The sequence below is a fragment of the Spinacia oleracea genome, chromosome 1 (assembly GCF_020520425.1).
Source record: "Spinacia oleracea cultivar Varoflay chromosome 1, BTI_SOV_V1, whole genome shotgun sequence".
Lineage (NCBI taxonomy): Eukaryota > Viridiplantae > Streptophyta > Magnoliopsida > Caryophyllales > Amaranthaceae > Spinacia > Spinacia oleracea.
The window spans coordinates 119,098,783-119,112,272 of NC_079487.1; the positions used below are offsets into that span (position 1 = coordinate 119,098,783).

The 13,490-nt window shown below is 38.3% G+C and overlaps 1 long non-coding RNA gene across 1 annotated transcript; it reads left to right on the plus strand.

The window, feature by feature from the left end:
- Positions 1-11,837: 11,837 nt before the first annotated feature.
- On the plus strand, positions 11,838-13,490 carry LOC110794089 (uncharacterized). The gene is made up of 3 exons (XR_008926187.1): positions 11,838-12,569; positions 12,653-12,772; positions 13,431-13,490. It is a non-coding gene; the product is annotated as an uncharacterized lncRNA (long non-coding RNA).

A 13,490-nucleotide genomic window follows, 5' to 3' on the forward strand; every position in this document is an offset into this window, starting at 1 on the left:
TGCGCATATGCCCTCTATTTATAATACAAACTCGATTTGCTATTCTCAGTAGATATCAAATTTATATATAGACTTTTTATACTCCCTCCGTATTTATGTAAGGAATACACTTGTCTTTTCTGACCGTATTTAGTTAAGAGATACACTTATCATTTTTAGTAACTTATTAACTCCACCCTCTAATTAATCTATCATATCTCCCACCACCCTATTAAACAAATAATTTTAGAACTACACCCCACTCACACCCTCTAAAATAACATAGTCTCCATTATTTACTATTAAAATATCTACCCAACCCCACTTGTTTTATTACTTTATTTCATTCAATTTTTCTTCTTAATACACGTGCCCGCCCAAGTGTATCCCTTAAATAAATACGGAAGAATACGGAATATCATATAACTTATTTATAACATAGCTCTGCTACATACGATATTTTATCTTGTATGATAATTGTTTTATCCTCAACAGATACTCTGATAGGAATTAGAGAAGGGTGTTGGACTTGGGATATTTGATGCTACAAAGTACAAACGCTTTTTTTTACGCAAAATATTTTTAGTAACATTGATCCATAAACTGGACCTTTAAGTTCGTGTACCCGTAATTTGGGTACCCAAATTTTCAGATCGGATATCGGGTATTATGATACACAAATTCTTATTTACAATGGGCGTACAATAAATATTGTACACCAAAGTAAAAGTTAACCCAAAATGCTTAAAAGTTAAGCTTATATATGGAAAAGTTATCTATTTTTAAGTGATAAATTTTTTCATTTTAGTAAAACTTATTTCTTCAAAATCACTAATAATGTATAAAATTAATCATTTAACCATTTAAAATATTTATCTATCAATTTTTTTTACTAATATAAAAGTTAATCAAAACTAGGTTAAAGTTACAAAGAAAATGGTTAAAGTTATCTTGATGTACAATAAATTTATTGTACACCTTGTGCGCGCAAGACCTTTTGATTATGATATCCAATTGAAAAAAATAAACTTTATAACTAGATTATTGTAATATCATTCAACACTAAATACAACATTAGCACATGATTTTGACTATTGTAATGAAATAACAATTTACTCAAATTATACGTTGATTATTAAAATTAAGGATTTTGAGCTCTTAGGAAAAAAACTTTAACAAACGGCTTATTAAATCGTTGTTCGATATCCATTATTTGTAAAAGATATATGTGACCATAATCGAATTGGGTACCCGAACCAATAATCATATCAAGTCAAATATCGATTCGGGTTTTGAGTTTTTGATTTTTCGCATAGTTTAATTTGCTCATCCCTACTAATAACTTCATGGGTTACTACTTAGAATAATAATCCTCTATACACGGGTTGTACAAGTAAATAAAATTATTGCATTAAATATTATTTAAAATAAAACTCAAAAACGGAGAACTACTTCAATATAGAATCTTAATTTTACAAATAGGAAGAACAATTACTTTTTCATAAAAATTAAGTAAAGTAGCATAAAAAAACTCAAAAATATGAAGTTTTAAATCTCAACCGTTAACTAATTTTAGATCAACGATCCATAATCATCATGCTCTCTCCTCGCTTTCAACAGACATAACGAATCAAGTAACCCCAATACTTCTTCACACAACCACCCCACTCAACCGTTCCTCTCCCGCCCCCGGTCCTTCCTTCAATCGCCGATCCAATAATAATGATTTTGCTAGTGATAACAACTCGATAGTGTGAATGAAAAAAATAGGTTTGGGGATATTCTAAGCTAAATTTTGAAAGCGGAAATGTTGTTGAGGGTGTATGAGGTAACGTTGGGTAAATGTAGTAGTACAGTTGATGGTGGTGGACTGGTGGTGTTGATGTGGAGGATAGAGAAACCAACCAGAAGGAAGTTATGAGATTATGATTTAGTTAGGTTTCTTACGAGGAGAGTTGGATGGTGAGAGAGGGTGGACATTGAAGAGATCGGGACATCGGGGGAGACGGAGGGGGATGTGTTAGGTTATGATACATATGACATTACATAGATCATGCGGAAACAACCATTAACCGAGGACAACATATTATTTACACATAATCATATAGCATAATTTAGATGCATACTCTTTGTTGCGTGCCCTCCCTAGCTGCGCCCGAACCGAACAAGAACAAGTCTTTAGGACTCCAAGTGTCGTCCCTCCGTAGATAGTCCACAGTACGTCCGGATCCGCCTTAAGATTGACCAACTAGAATCGCCCTTAAGGTACTAGAAAATTTCGGCACTTTTATGAGCAAGATGTGTGTTTTAATTTTCTCTCAAAAAACTCACTTTTGAATACTTTGAAACTTGTTATAAATTGTGAGCCCTAGCCTCATATTTATAGGGGTATGGAAAGGGAATCGAAATCCTATTCAGATACAAATTAATTAAACCTAGAATCCTACAAGAACTCTAATTTTAATTAATTTATCAAATAGAATTAGGAATTTAATCATTAACCGAACTCTGCATGTTTTAGGAAACGTGCACGAACACAAACACTTGCACACACACGCACGGCTGCCACGATGGGCCCCATGCGTGCGCGCGAGCAGCAGCCCACGCAGCGCCCGCGCGCGCTGCGCGCTGCGCGTGCTGTGCGCGCTGTGCGCGCTGCGCAGCCTGCTGGGCCTGGCCTTGCGCTGGGCCTGGCGTGGCTGTTTGTGCGGCGCGCTTGGCTTGCTGGGCGATGGCCTGGCTTCGTGCTGGGCCTCGTCCGGCAGGCCTCGTCCGATGCTTATTCGTACGATGCGCTTCCGATTAAATTTTCCGATTCCGGAATTCATTTCCGATACGAACAATATTTAATATTTCCGATTCCGGAATTAATTTCCGTTTCGAACAAATATTTAATATTTCCGTTTCCGGAATTATTTTCCGATTCCGGTAATATTTCCGATTCTGACAATATTTCCGTTTCCGGCAATATTTCCGATTCTGGCAATATTTCCATTTCCGATAATATTTTCCGATACGTACCATGTTTCCGTTTCCGGCAACATCTACGACTTGGATAATATTTATATTTCCGATACGATCCATATTTCCGTTTCCGGCAATATCATCGTTTCCGGAGTATTCATTTCTTGCCTGTGACGATCTTAGCTCCCACTGAAACCAAGATCCGTCGGTTCCGAATATTCATAGATGGAGTATTTAATGCCATTAAATACTTGATCCGTTTACGTACTATTTGTGTGACCCTACGGGTTCAGTCAAGAGTAAGCTGTGGATTAATATCATTAATTCCACTTGAACTGAAGCGGCCTCTAGCTAGGCATTCAGCTCACTTGATCTCACTGAATTATTAACTTGTTAATTAATACTGAACCGCATTTATTAGACTTAACATAGAATGCATACTTGGACCAAGGGCATTATTTCCTTCAGTCTCCCACTTGTCCTTAGGGACAAGTGTGCATTTCCTAATTCCTTTGTCGCTCGATGCTTGCTCTTGAACATAAGGTAAGAGTTGTCATCCTTATTACGTCCAGAGGTGTTTCTCGGTTTCATATTTCAACTGATCAAATAAACAGATAATCATAGCCTATGATTCATCCGAGCACGGCCATGCATTTCACAGTTTCTAGCTCTCCGAGTGGCCTTGTACAACTTTTAAGCATCTCATCCCGATTTATGGGAGGACAATCCCAATCTTGCGATCTTGAGATTAGACTTCGTTTGATAGGTGATTACCTGAGCGTTGCCTTTATAGCCTCCTTTTACGGTGCGACGGTTGGTCAACGTCAAAGCAACCAGTTCTCAAACAAGTAATCTCAAATCACTCAGGTATTGAGGATTTAGTGTCTAATAATTTAATGAAATTTACTCATGACAGATTTTCATCTCTTACAGTAAAGTTTCATAGGTCTTGTCCGATACTAGTCTTCCCAAAGTAAGTATCTATGCAAATGATTATGACATTGCCATGTCCACATAGTTCAAGAAACAGAACTACTAGTCATCTTGCATTCTAATCGTCTAACGTTTTCTATGCGTCCAATTCTATAGAAAACTCCGATTAGGGACCATTTTCAACTTTTGACATTCAAGTTCACTTGATAGACATTTCTTAGTCACAGGACTGGTCCTGACAGTCTATCTTGAATATATCGTCAAATTGAAGGGACTCATCATTTAATAAACCACAAATTAAATGGAAAAATGAATTCATTTCATTTATTGTGAATGATTAACCAATAATGTTTTACAAAGATTTAAACTCTAAAACTTTAAAACATTAAACAAAGACATCAAAGCCATTCTCCAATATGCTTGATTCCCATAGCTGCAGTGTGCGAGTTGTGCTTCGCCTGCGGCAGAGGTTTAGTTAATGGATCTGATATGTTGTCATCAGTTCCAATTTTGCTTATCTCGACTTCTTTTCTTTCAACGAACTCTCGTAGAAGGTGAAATCTACGAAGTACATGCTTGACTCTCTGGTGGTGTCTAGGCTCTTTTGCCTGTGCAATAGCTCCGTTATTATCACAATACAGGGCTATTGGTCCTTTAATGGAGGGGACTACACCAAGTTCTCCTATGAACTTCCTTAGCCATATAGCTTCCTTTGCTGCTTCATGTGCAGCAATGTACTCCGCTTCAGTTGTAGAATCCGCAATGGTGCTTTGCTTAGCACTTTTCCAGCTTACTGCTCCTCCGTTGAGGCAGAAGACAAACCCAGACTGTGATCTAAAATCATCTTTGTCGGTTTGGAAACTTGCGTCCGTATAGCCTTTAACAATTAATTCATCATCTCCACCATAGACCAGGAAGTCATCTTTGTGCCTTTTCAGGTACTTCAGAATATTCTTGGCAGCAGTCCAATGCGCCTCTCCTGGGTCTGACTGGTATCTGCTCGTAGCACTGAGTGCGTACGCAACATCCGGGCGTGTACATATCATAGCATACATTATTGAACCAATCAATGATGCATATGGAATCCCATTCATTCGTCTACGCTCATCAAGTGTTTTTGGGCACTGAGTCTTGCTTAGAGTCATTCCATGAGACATGGGTAGGTAGCCTCGCTTGAAGTCCGCCATCTTGAACCTATCAAGCACCTTATTGATATAAGTGCTTTGACTAAGTCCAATCATCTTTTTAGATCTATCTCTGTAAATCTTGATGCCCAATATGTACTGTGCTTCTCCTAGATCCTTCATCGAAAAACATTTCCCAAGCCAAATCTTGACAGAGTTCAACATAGGAATGTCATTTCCGATAAGCAATATGTCGTCGACATATAATACTAGGAAAGCAATTTTGCTCCCACTGACCTTCTTGTATACACAAGATTCGTCTGCGTTCTTGATGAAACCAAAGTCACTGACTGCTTCATCAAAACGTATATTCCAGCTCCTGGATGCCTGCTTCAATCCGTAGATTGACTTCTTTAGCTTGCATACCTTTTTAGCATTCTTTGGATCCTCTAAACCTTCAGGCTGTGTCATAAACACAGTTTCTGTTAAAACGCCGTTTAAGAAAGCAGTTTTGACATCCATCTGCCATATTTCGTAATCGTAATATGCAGCGACTGCTAACATTATTCGAATAGACTTTAGCATTGCAATTGGTGAAAAGGTTTCATCGTAATCCACACCGTGGACTTGCCTGTAACCTTTTGCAACCAATCTAGCTTTGAAAACTTCAAGTTTCCCATCCTTGTCCTTTTTCAGTTTGAAAACCCATTTGCTTCCAATGGCTTGGTAGCCATCTGGCAAATCGACCAAATCCCATACTTGGTTTTCAGACATGGAGTCTAATTCAGATTGCATGGCTTCTTGCCACTGCTTGGAGCTAGGGCTCGTCATAGCTTGTTTGTAAGTCGCAGGTTCATCACTTTCAAGTAATAGAACGTCATAGCTCTCGTTCGTCAAAATACCTAAGTACCTTTCCGGTTGAGATCTATATCTTTGCGATCTACGCGGGGTAACATTTCTAGATTGACCATGATTCTCACCAGATTCTTCTAAAGATCTCTGAGTTTCATCCTGAATGTCATCTTGAGCATTCTCTAGAGTTTGTTGTTCGACTCGAATTTCTTCGAGGTCTACTTTTCTCCCACTTGTCATTTTGGAAATGTGATCCTTCTCCAAAAAGACACCATCTCGAGCAACAAACACTTTGTTCTCAGATGTATTGTAGAAGTAATACCCCTTTGTTTCCTTTGGATAGCCCACAAGGATACATTTGTCAGATTTTGGATGAACTTTGTCTGAAATTAATCGTTTGACGTATACTTCACATCCCCAAATCTTAAGAAAAGACACATTTGGAGGCTTTCCAAACCATAATTCGTATGGAGTCTTTTCGACAGCTTTAGACGGAGCTCTATTTATAGTGAGTGCAACTGTATTTAGTGCATGTCCCCAAAATTCTAATGGAAGTTCGGCCTGACCCATCATTGACCTGACCATGTCTAGCAAGGTTCTGTTCCTCCGTTCTGACACACCGTTCCATTGTGGTGTTCCAGGAGGAGTCAATTCTAATAGAATTCCACATTCTTTCAGATGGTCATCAAATTCATAGCTCAGATATTCACCGCCTCTATCAGACCGCAGTGCCTTAATCTTCTTGCCTAATTGATTCTCTACTTCACTCTGAAATTCCTTGAATTTGTCAAAGGATTCAGACTTATGCTTCATTAGGTAGACATAACCATACCTACTGAAGTCATCAGTGAAAGTGATAAAGTAGCTGAAACCACCTCTAGCATTTGTACTCATTGGTCCACATACATCTGTATGGATTAAACCCAATAGTTCATTTGCTCTTTCTCCAACTTTAGAGAAAGGTTGCTTTGTCATTTTGCCAAGTAAACATGATTCGCATTTACCATAATCCTCTAAGTCAAATGGTTCTAGAATTCCTTCCCTTTGAAGTCTTTCTAAGCGTTTCAAGTTTATATGGCCTAATCGACAATGCCACAGATAGGTGAGATCTGAATCATCCTTTTTGGCCTTTTTGGTATTTATGTTATATACTTGTTTGTCGTGATCTAATAAATAAAGTCCATTGACTAATCTAGCAGATCCATAAAACATCTCTTTAAAATAAAACGAACAACTATTGTCTTTTATTAAAAAGGAAAATCCCTTAGCATCTAAGCAAGAAACTGAAATGATGTTTTTAGTAAGACTTGGAACATGGAAACATTCTTCCAGTTCCAAAACTAGCCCGGAGGGCAACGACAAATAGTAAGTTCCTACGGCTAATGCAGCAATCCGTGCTCCATTTCCCACTCGTAGGTCGACTTCACCCTTGCTTAACTTTCTACTTCTTCTTAGTCCCTGTGGATTGGAACATAAGTGTGAGCCATAACCTGTATCTAATACCCAAGAAGTTGAATTAGCAAGTATACAGTCTATAACGAAAATACCTGAAGATGGAACGACTGTTCCGTTCTTCTGATCTTCCTTTAGCTTCAAGCAATCTCTCTTCCAATGCCCCTTCTTCTTGCAGTAGAAGCATTCGGATTCAGAAGTGGGTTGACTGACCTTCCTCTTTGCAGAATTGGCGCCAGTTTGCTTAGTTGGGCTGGCCTTGTTGCCACCTTTCTTAGCATTCCTCTTCTTTCCAGATTTCTTGAACTTGCCCCCACGCACCATAAGCACATCCTGCTTATCACTTTTGAGCGTCTTTTCAGCGGTCTTCAGCATACCGTGAAGCTGAGTGAGCGTTTTGTCCAGACTATTCATACTGTAGTTCAGTTTGAACTGATCATACCCGCTATGAAGAGAATGGAGGATGGTGTCTATAGCCATTTCCTGAGAAAATTGCTGATCCAGCCGACTCATATTCTCAATGAGTCCAATCATTTTGAGAACATGTGGACTTACGGGCTCGCCTTTCTTAAGCTTGGTCTCAAGAATTTGCCTATGAGTCTCGAATCTTTCGACTCGAGCCAGATCTTGGAACATGTTCTTCAACTCACTGATGATTGTGAAAGCATCTGAGTTGATGAACGTTTTCTGCAGATCCGCACTCATGGTGGCGAGCATTAGACATTTCACATCCTTGTTGGCATCAATCCAACGATTGAGGGCTGCCTGAGTGACCCCGTCGCCTGCAGCTTCGGGCATCGCCTCATCCAGGACATACTCCTTTTCTTCCTGCATAAGAACTATTTGCAAGTTCCTTTGCCAGTCAAGGAAGTTTTTCCCGTTCAACTTCTCCTTTTCGAGAATTGATCGAATGTTGAATGAATTGTTGTTTGCCATATTAAAAACTACAATTGAAAAGAATAAACAAATAAATAACCATTCACAGTTTCTCTTAATAAACTTAAATTCTAGCATACATGCATAATTCAATGTTTATTAAGCATTTTATTCAAATTATGTGTTCCGGCAGGTGTGAATAAAATGATTCCAAGATCCTAAAATCATTGAAGAACTAAGCACAGTTTGTCGACTTAATCCTAGAACATCTTAGGTAAGCAAAAGCCTTTTGCTAATAGTCTAGAAACTATTCTTGGTTGATAGGTACGTCTAAGAACTTATTAGGTAAACCTATCGAATTTGCCACGACATAAAAGGACTCCTTACTTATATCGTTGAGTTTCACCAAAACTAACATGTACTCACAATTATTTGTGTACCTTGCCCCTTTAGGACCAATAAGTAACACCTCGCTGATCGAAAACTATTACTAGATTGATGTAAAGGATATCCAAGCAAGTGTATATTTTGGCATGGCACCTTTTAACTCAATTTTTAAGTTTGGAACTTAAGGCTCTTACTATGTTGGTTAGATTTTAAGTTAACTAAAATCCTTAATCATGCAACATAATCAAGCTTTTGATCTCATGCATTTTAAGACATATTTAAAACAATAAATAACTTAAAACATGCATAAGATAAATGTGATCTAGTATGGCCCGACTTCATCTTGAAGCTTTGACTTCAAAGTCCGTCTTGAAAATCTCCGTGGGAGGCACCATTTTCTTCAAATAGGATAAGTTATAACTAATTACAACTATTTGATGGTACGCAGACCATATTTGAATTGAAAAATAACTTTGGTACTTTAGACCAATTACATTCAAATTAATGGTACGCAGACCATATTTTCTATCCTATTTGGGCCATACTAGTCACTTCATAACCTGCAAAACAGTACATATACAATATATACCATTCACCCATTCATTATCATGAATGGCCCACATAGCTGGTTAGTAAAACACATTATGCATCACGTAAACATTTGCAGCAATTAATCAAGGGCACCAATAATCTACCAATTATTCAGTCCTTATTAATTCTAATCAAGTTGTTTTAACCTTAAGGATTTGTAGACCTAATCAAGAGTTTATGACTAAAAAGCGCTCCCACTTAAACCAATAAATTTATATGCTTTACTAATTTTAAACATAAAAATGTATTTCTAGTCCAACCGGAAACATACAAATTTAATTAAAATTTAAAGCTCATATCAATTTATAATTGAATCCAAAAGTTTAATTTAATTTCAGTCGTATTTAAATTAATTCATGATTTTAATTTTAGTAAAATAATTAGAATAAATAAAATTTATTATAATTACAATATTCAAAATTAAAATCCAAGAAAATAATTTAAATTATTAATTTTAAAATTAATTAAAATTACGTGAACTGAAATTTTCAAATTAAACATTCAAAACGATCTTTAATCGTAACGCAAACACCCTACGCGTTGCACGCCCATGGGCCGCACGCACACAGCCATCGCTGGCCATGTGCGCGCAGCCCATGCGCTCGTCGCATAGCTGCTGCATCTCCATCGCAAGCCTCCGCACGCACTGGTGCTCGCTGCGCGCGCCAGCGCTCATCGCACGCGAGCTATCGCTCGCAGTGCGCGCGCGACATCGCTCGCTGGGCGCGCGACATCGCTCGCTGGGCGGGCGAGCCATCGCTCGCTGGGCGCGCGACATCGCTCGCTGGGCGGGCGACATCGCTTGCTGGGCGGGCGACATCGCTCGCTGGGCGGGCGACATCGCTCGCTGTGCGCGCGAGCAATGCTGGGCGCAGCGCTCGTGGCACGCGAGCTTGCGCTCGCTGCGCGCGAGGCTGCGCGCTCTTGTGCGAGGCAGCGCGCGTTGTGGCGCAGCTCGCTTGCTGCCCACACGCGACTGCCTTGGCTCGCCCTTCGCCCATGCCCATTCGTCCATTGCTCGTGGCACACGACACAAGGCAGGGCTGCTGCCTTGTGCTCCTGCACTACGCCCTTGCTCATTGCATTCGTGCCGCACGGGCGACGAGCTCCCTTGCTCGTCGTCGCATGCCCGCATTATACAACACCCCTTAAGGGTAACACGAAGCGTCCATTGCTTCGTGCGTGCAAGTTTTATGAACGAATCGCATAAAAATTTAAAATTTATATTTAAAATTAATGACAAATTAATAAATAATATTAATTTCATAATTTTAGGGCGAAAAAATCGAAAATTTATTATCCAATTGATTTCCGATTGTTATGGATTCAAGTCTAGGTCATAAAAATTTAAAATTTATCATAAATTTACAATTTTTATGGTGGTTTTTAATCATAGGTTTCTAATTAAATTACAATTAATTATGAAAATCAAATTAATTCTAAATTATTCTAATTTTCAACAAATTAATCATAATTACAAATTAGATTGCATAATTAACAAGACTAGGCATTCAAACTTGTTAAACATATGCAGTAGGTCAATCAAAAATTCAAGATTTATCAACAAGAATCGCAAATATTTAATTTAACATCTTAAATTTACGAAATTTTGCATTCGAAAAACTAAAACCTTCGAAAAGTCATAGTTAGGCTTCGAATTTGAGAATTCTGGGTTCGGCAGAAAATTTTTTTTTTTGTCAAAATTTTAGAATGCCTTTTACATGCGGAATTGACACAAAAATCACTCAATTCGGATGAGTAACGAAGAAACTGCCGAAAAACTGCGTACGTATAATTAAATAAACGCAATTTGCAATTAATTAACAATTACGAAAATTAATCACCCCTTTTAATTCTTGCAAATTTGTAATATTTAACCATGTTCATGCAATTTAGATTATGAAAATAATAAGGGGCTCGTGATACCACTGTTAGGTTATGATACATATGACATTACATAGATCATGCGGAAACAACCATTAACCCAGGACAACATATTATTTACACATAATCATATAGCATAATTTAGATGCATACTCTTTGTTGCGTGCCCTCCCTAGCTGCGCCCGAACCGAACAAGAACAAGTCTTTAGGACTCCAAGTGTCGTCCCTCCGTAGATAGTCCACAGTACGTCCGGATCCGCCTTAAGATTGACCAACTAGAATCGCCCTTAAGGTACTAGAAAATTTCGGCACTTTTATGAGCAAGATGTGTGTTTTAATTTTCTCTCAAAAAACTCACTTTTGAATACTTTGAAACTTGTTATAAATTGTGAGCCCTAGCCTCATATTTATAGGGGTATGGAAAGGGAATCGAAATCCTATTCAGATACAAATTAATTAAACCTAGAATCCTACAAGAACTCTAATTTTAATTAATTTATCAAATAGAATTAGGAATTTAATCATTAAACGAACTCTGCATGTTTTAGGAAACGTGCACGAACACAAACACTTGCACACACACGCACGGCTGCCACGATGGGCCCCATGCGTGCGCGCGAGCAGCAGCCCACGCAGCGCCCGCGCGCGCTGCGCGCTGCGCGTGCTGTGCGCGCTGTGCGCGCTGCGCAGCCTGCTGGGCCTGGCCTTGCGCTGGGCCTGGCGTGGCTGTTTGTGCGGCGCGCTTGGCTTGCTGGGCGATGGCCTGTGTAATCCCCCGTAAATTTATAATTTTTATTAATATATTTTAACGTATATTATTTATATTTAAATAGAATTTATGAATTTTAAGTAATGAATATATAATTAACGTATATTCATTTTATTTTAAGTATGTTCTAAATATTTAACGATTTTTGAACTTTATTATATTTATATATTTAATGTATATTTAAATTCTTTTAAATATATTCCAAATATTTTAACGGTTTGCGCAATCAAGAATTATTTTAGAATTTTATGTTGAAAATAATTTGAATTAGGAAAACTCGTTGAATATGAAAAAAAAACAATTCTATTCGGTTTTGACTCAAACACTAAAATCCAAATCTTAATCCTAGCCCACATGGGAAAAGCCCAAAATAAAAAAAATAAAAAAAAAACAAAAAAAAACCCATACCCCTCTTTTCTAATTCACGTGAAACCAAACCTCACCCAAAAACCCCTTCCTTCCTCTCTTTCACGTAAAAAGGAAAACAAAACCCTCTCAAGCCTTCTTGTTGCTACTGTTCAGCCGCCACCCTGAACCCTCGCCGGCGACCACCGCCGTCCGCCCGCGCCGCCAGTAAGCCAACCCCTCCTCATCTCCTCCGTCGTCTCTTCCTCCCTCTCTGTTTTCGTCCTTCCTCTCAGCCCTTCGTTTTTGCGCAGCAACACCGCAAGCCACGCCCTGTCACCGCCAGCAACCGCTCCAGCCTCAGCCGCCGGCCGCCGCCACTACAAGCCGGACCACCGCCGTCGCCGCTCACGGTAGTCCCTTCTCCTCTTGCTCGTTCTTTTCTCTCGCTACTATTTCTTGCTCTCCTCCTCAATTGCCTTTCTGTTTCACACAGTTCTCCGCGAGTCTCACCACCACCCAGCATCACGACGACAGCCGTCGCACTGCCGCCCAGTCGATCCGCTCCGTCGCGCTGCCCTACCCGCCGGCCAGCACCTCCCCTCTCCTCCTTTTGGTTGTTTCTTAAACCCTAAGTTATTTAAATCTCTTAATTAAGTTTATTGATTTGAAATTATGTTTCTTGAAATTAAATTATTAATCTTTATAGTTAAATTATAAATTTCAGATTTGGTGTTGATGTTATTAATTAATTATTTTCAGTTTTGGTTGATTAATATATAAGTTAGGGTTTTAATTAGTTTAGTGATTTAATTCAGGATTATTGAATGTAAATTATAAGTTATTATGATTAAATTATATTTTCAGATTATATATTATGTTTAAATAATAAATTTAATTTTCAGATTATGTAATCGAATTGAAATAAGGAATTTAATTATTAAAGCATGGATTTTTAAGGTTTTAATATTCTAAAATCATAATAGAATGACTATATATTATTAAAGCTATTATTTTTCTGATCTTAAGAACGTTGATTATGTTTTGTGGACGTTTGAAATTATTTTATATTGCTGGAAATTTTAAAAGGAATGTTTTATTGGAGTTTAGAACGTTTTGGGATCATTAGTTTAATAGTTATTATGCTTGGAGGTTATTTAGTTAAGTTTCGATATTTGGGATGGTTCAAAATATGATTGGGATGTATTTAGAATACTTTAGTATTGCTGTAAATTGTTGGATATTAATTGGGGAATTTTATTGGTTGTTTTTAGGCGGAGAATTCTTTGTAGGCGATTTTTGAATTCGTTAAAGTGGCCTATCGGTTTGTTTAC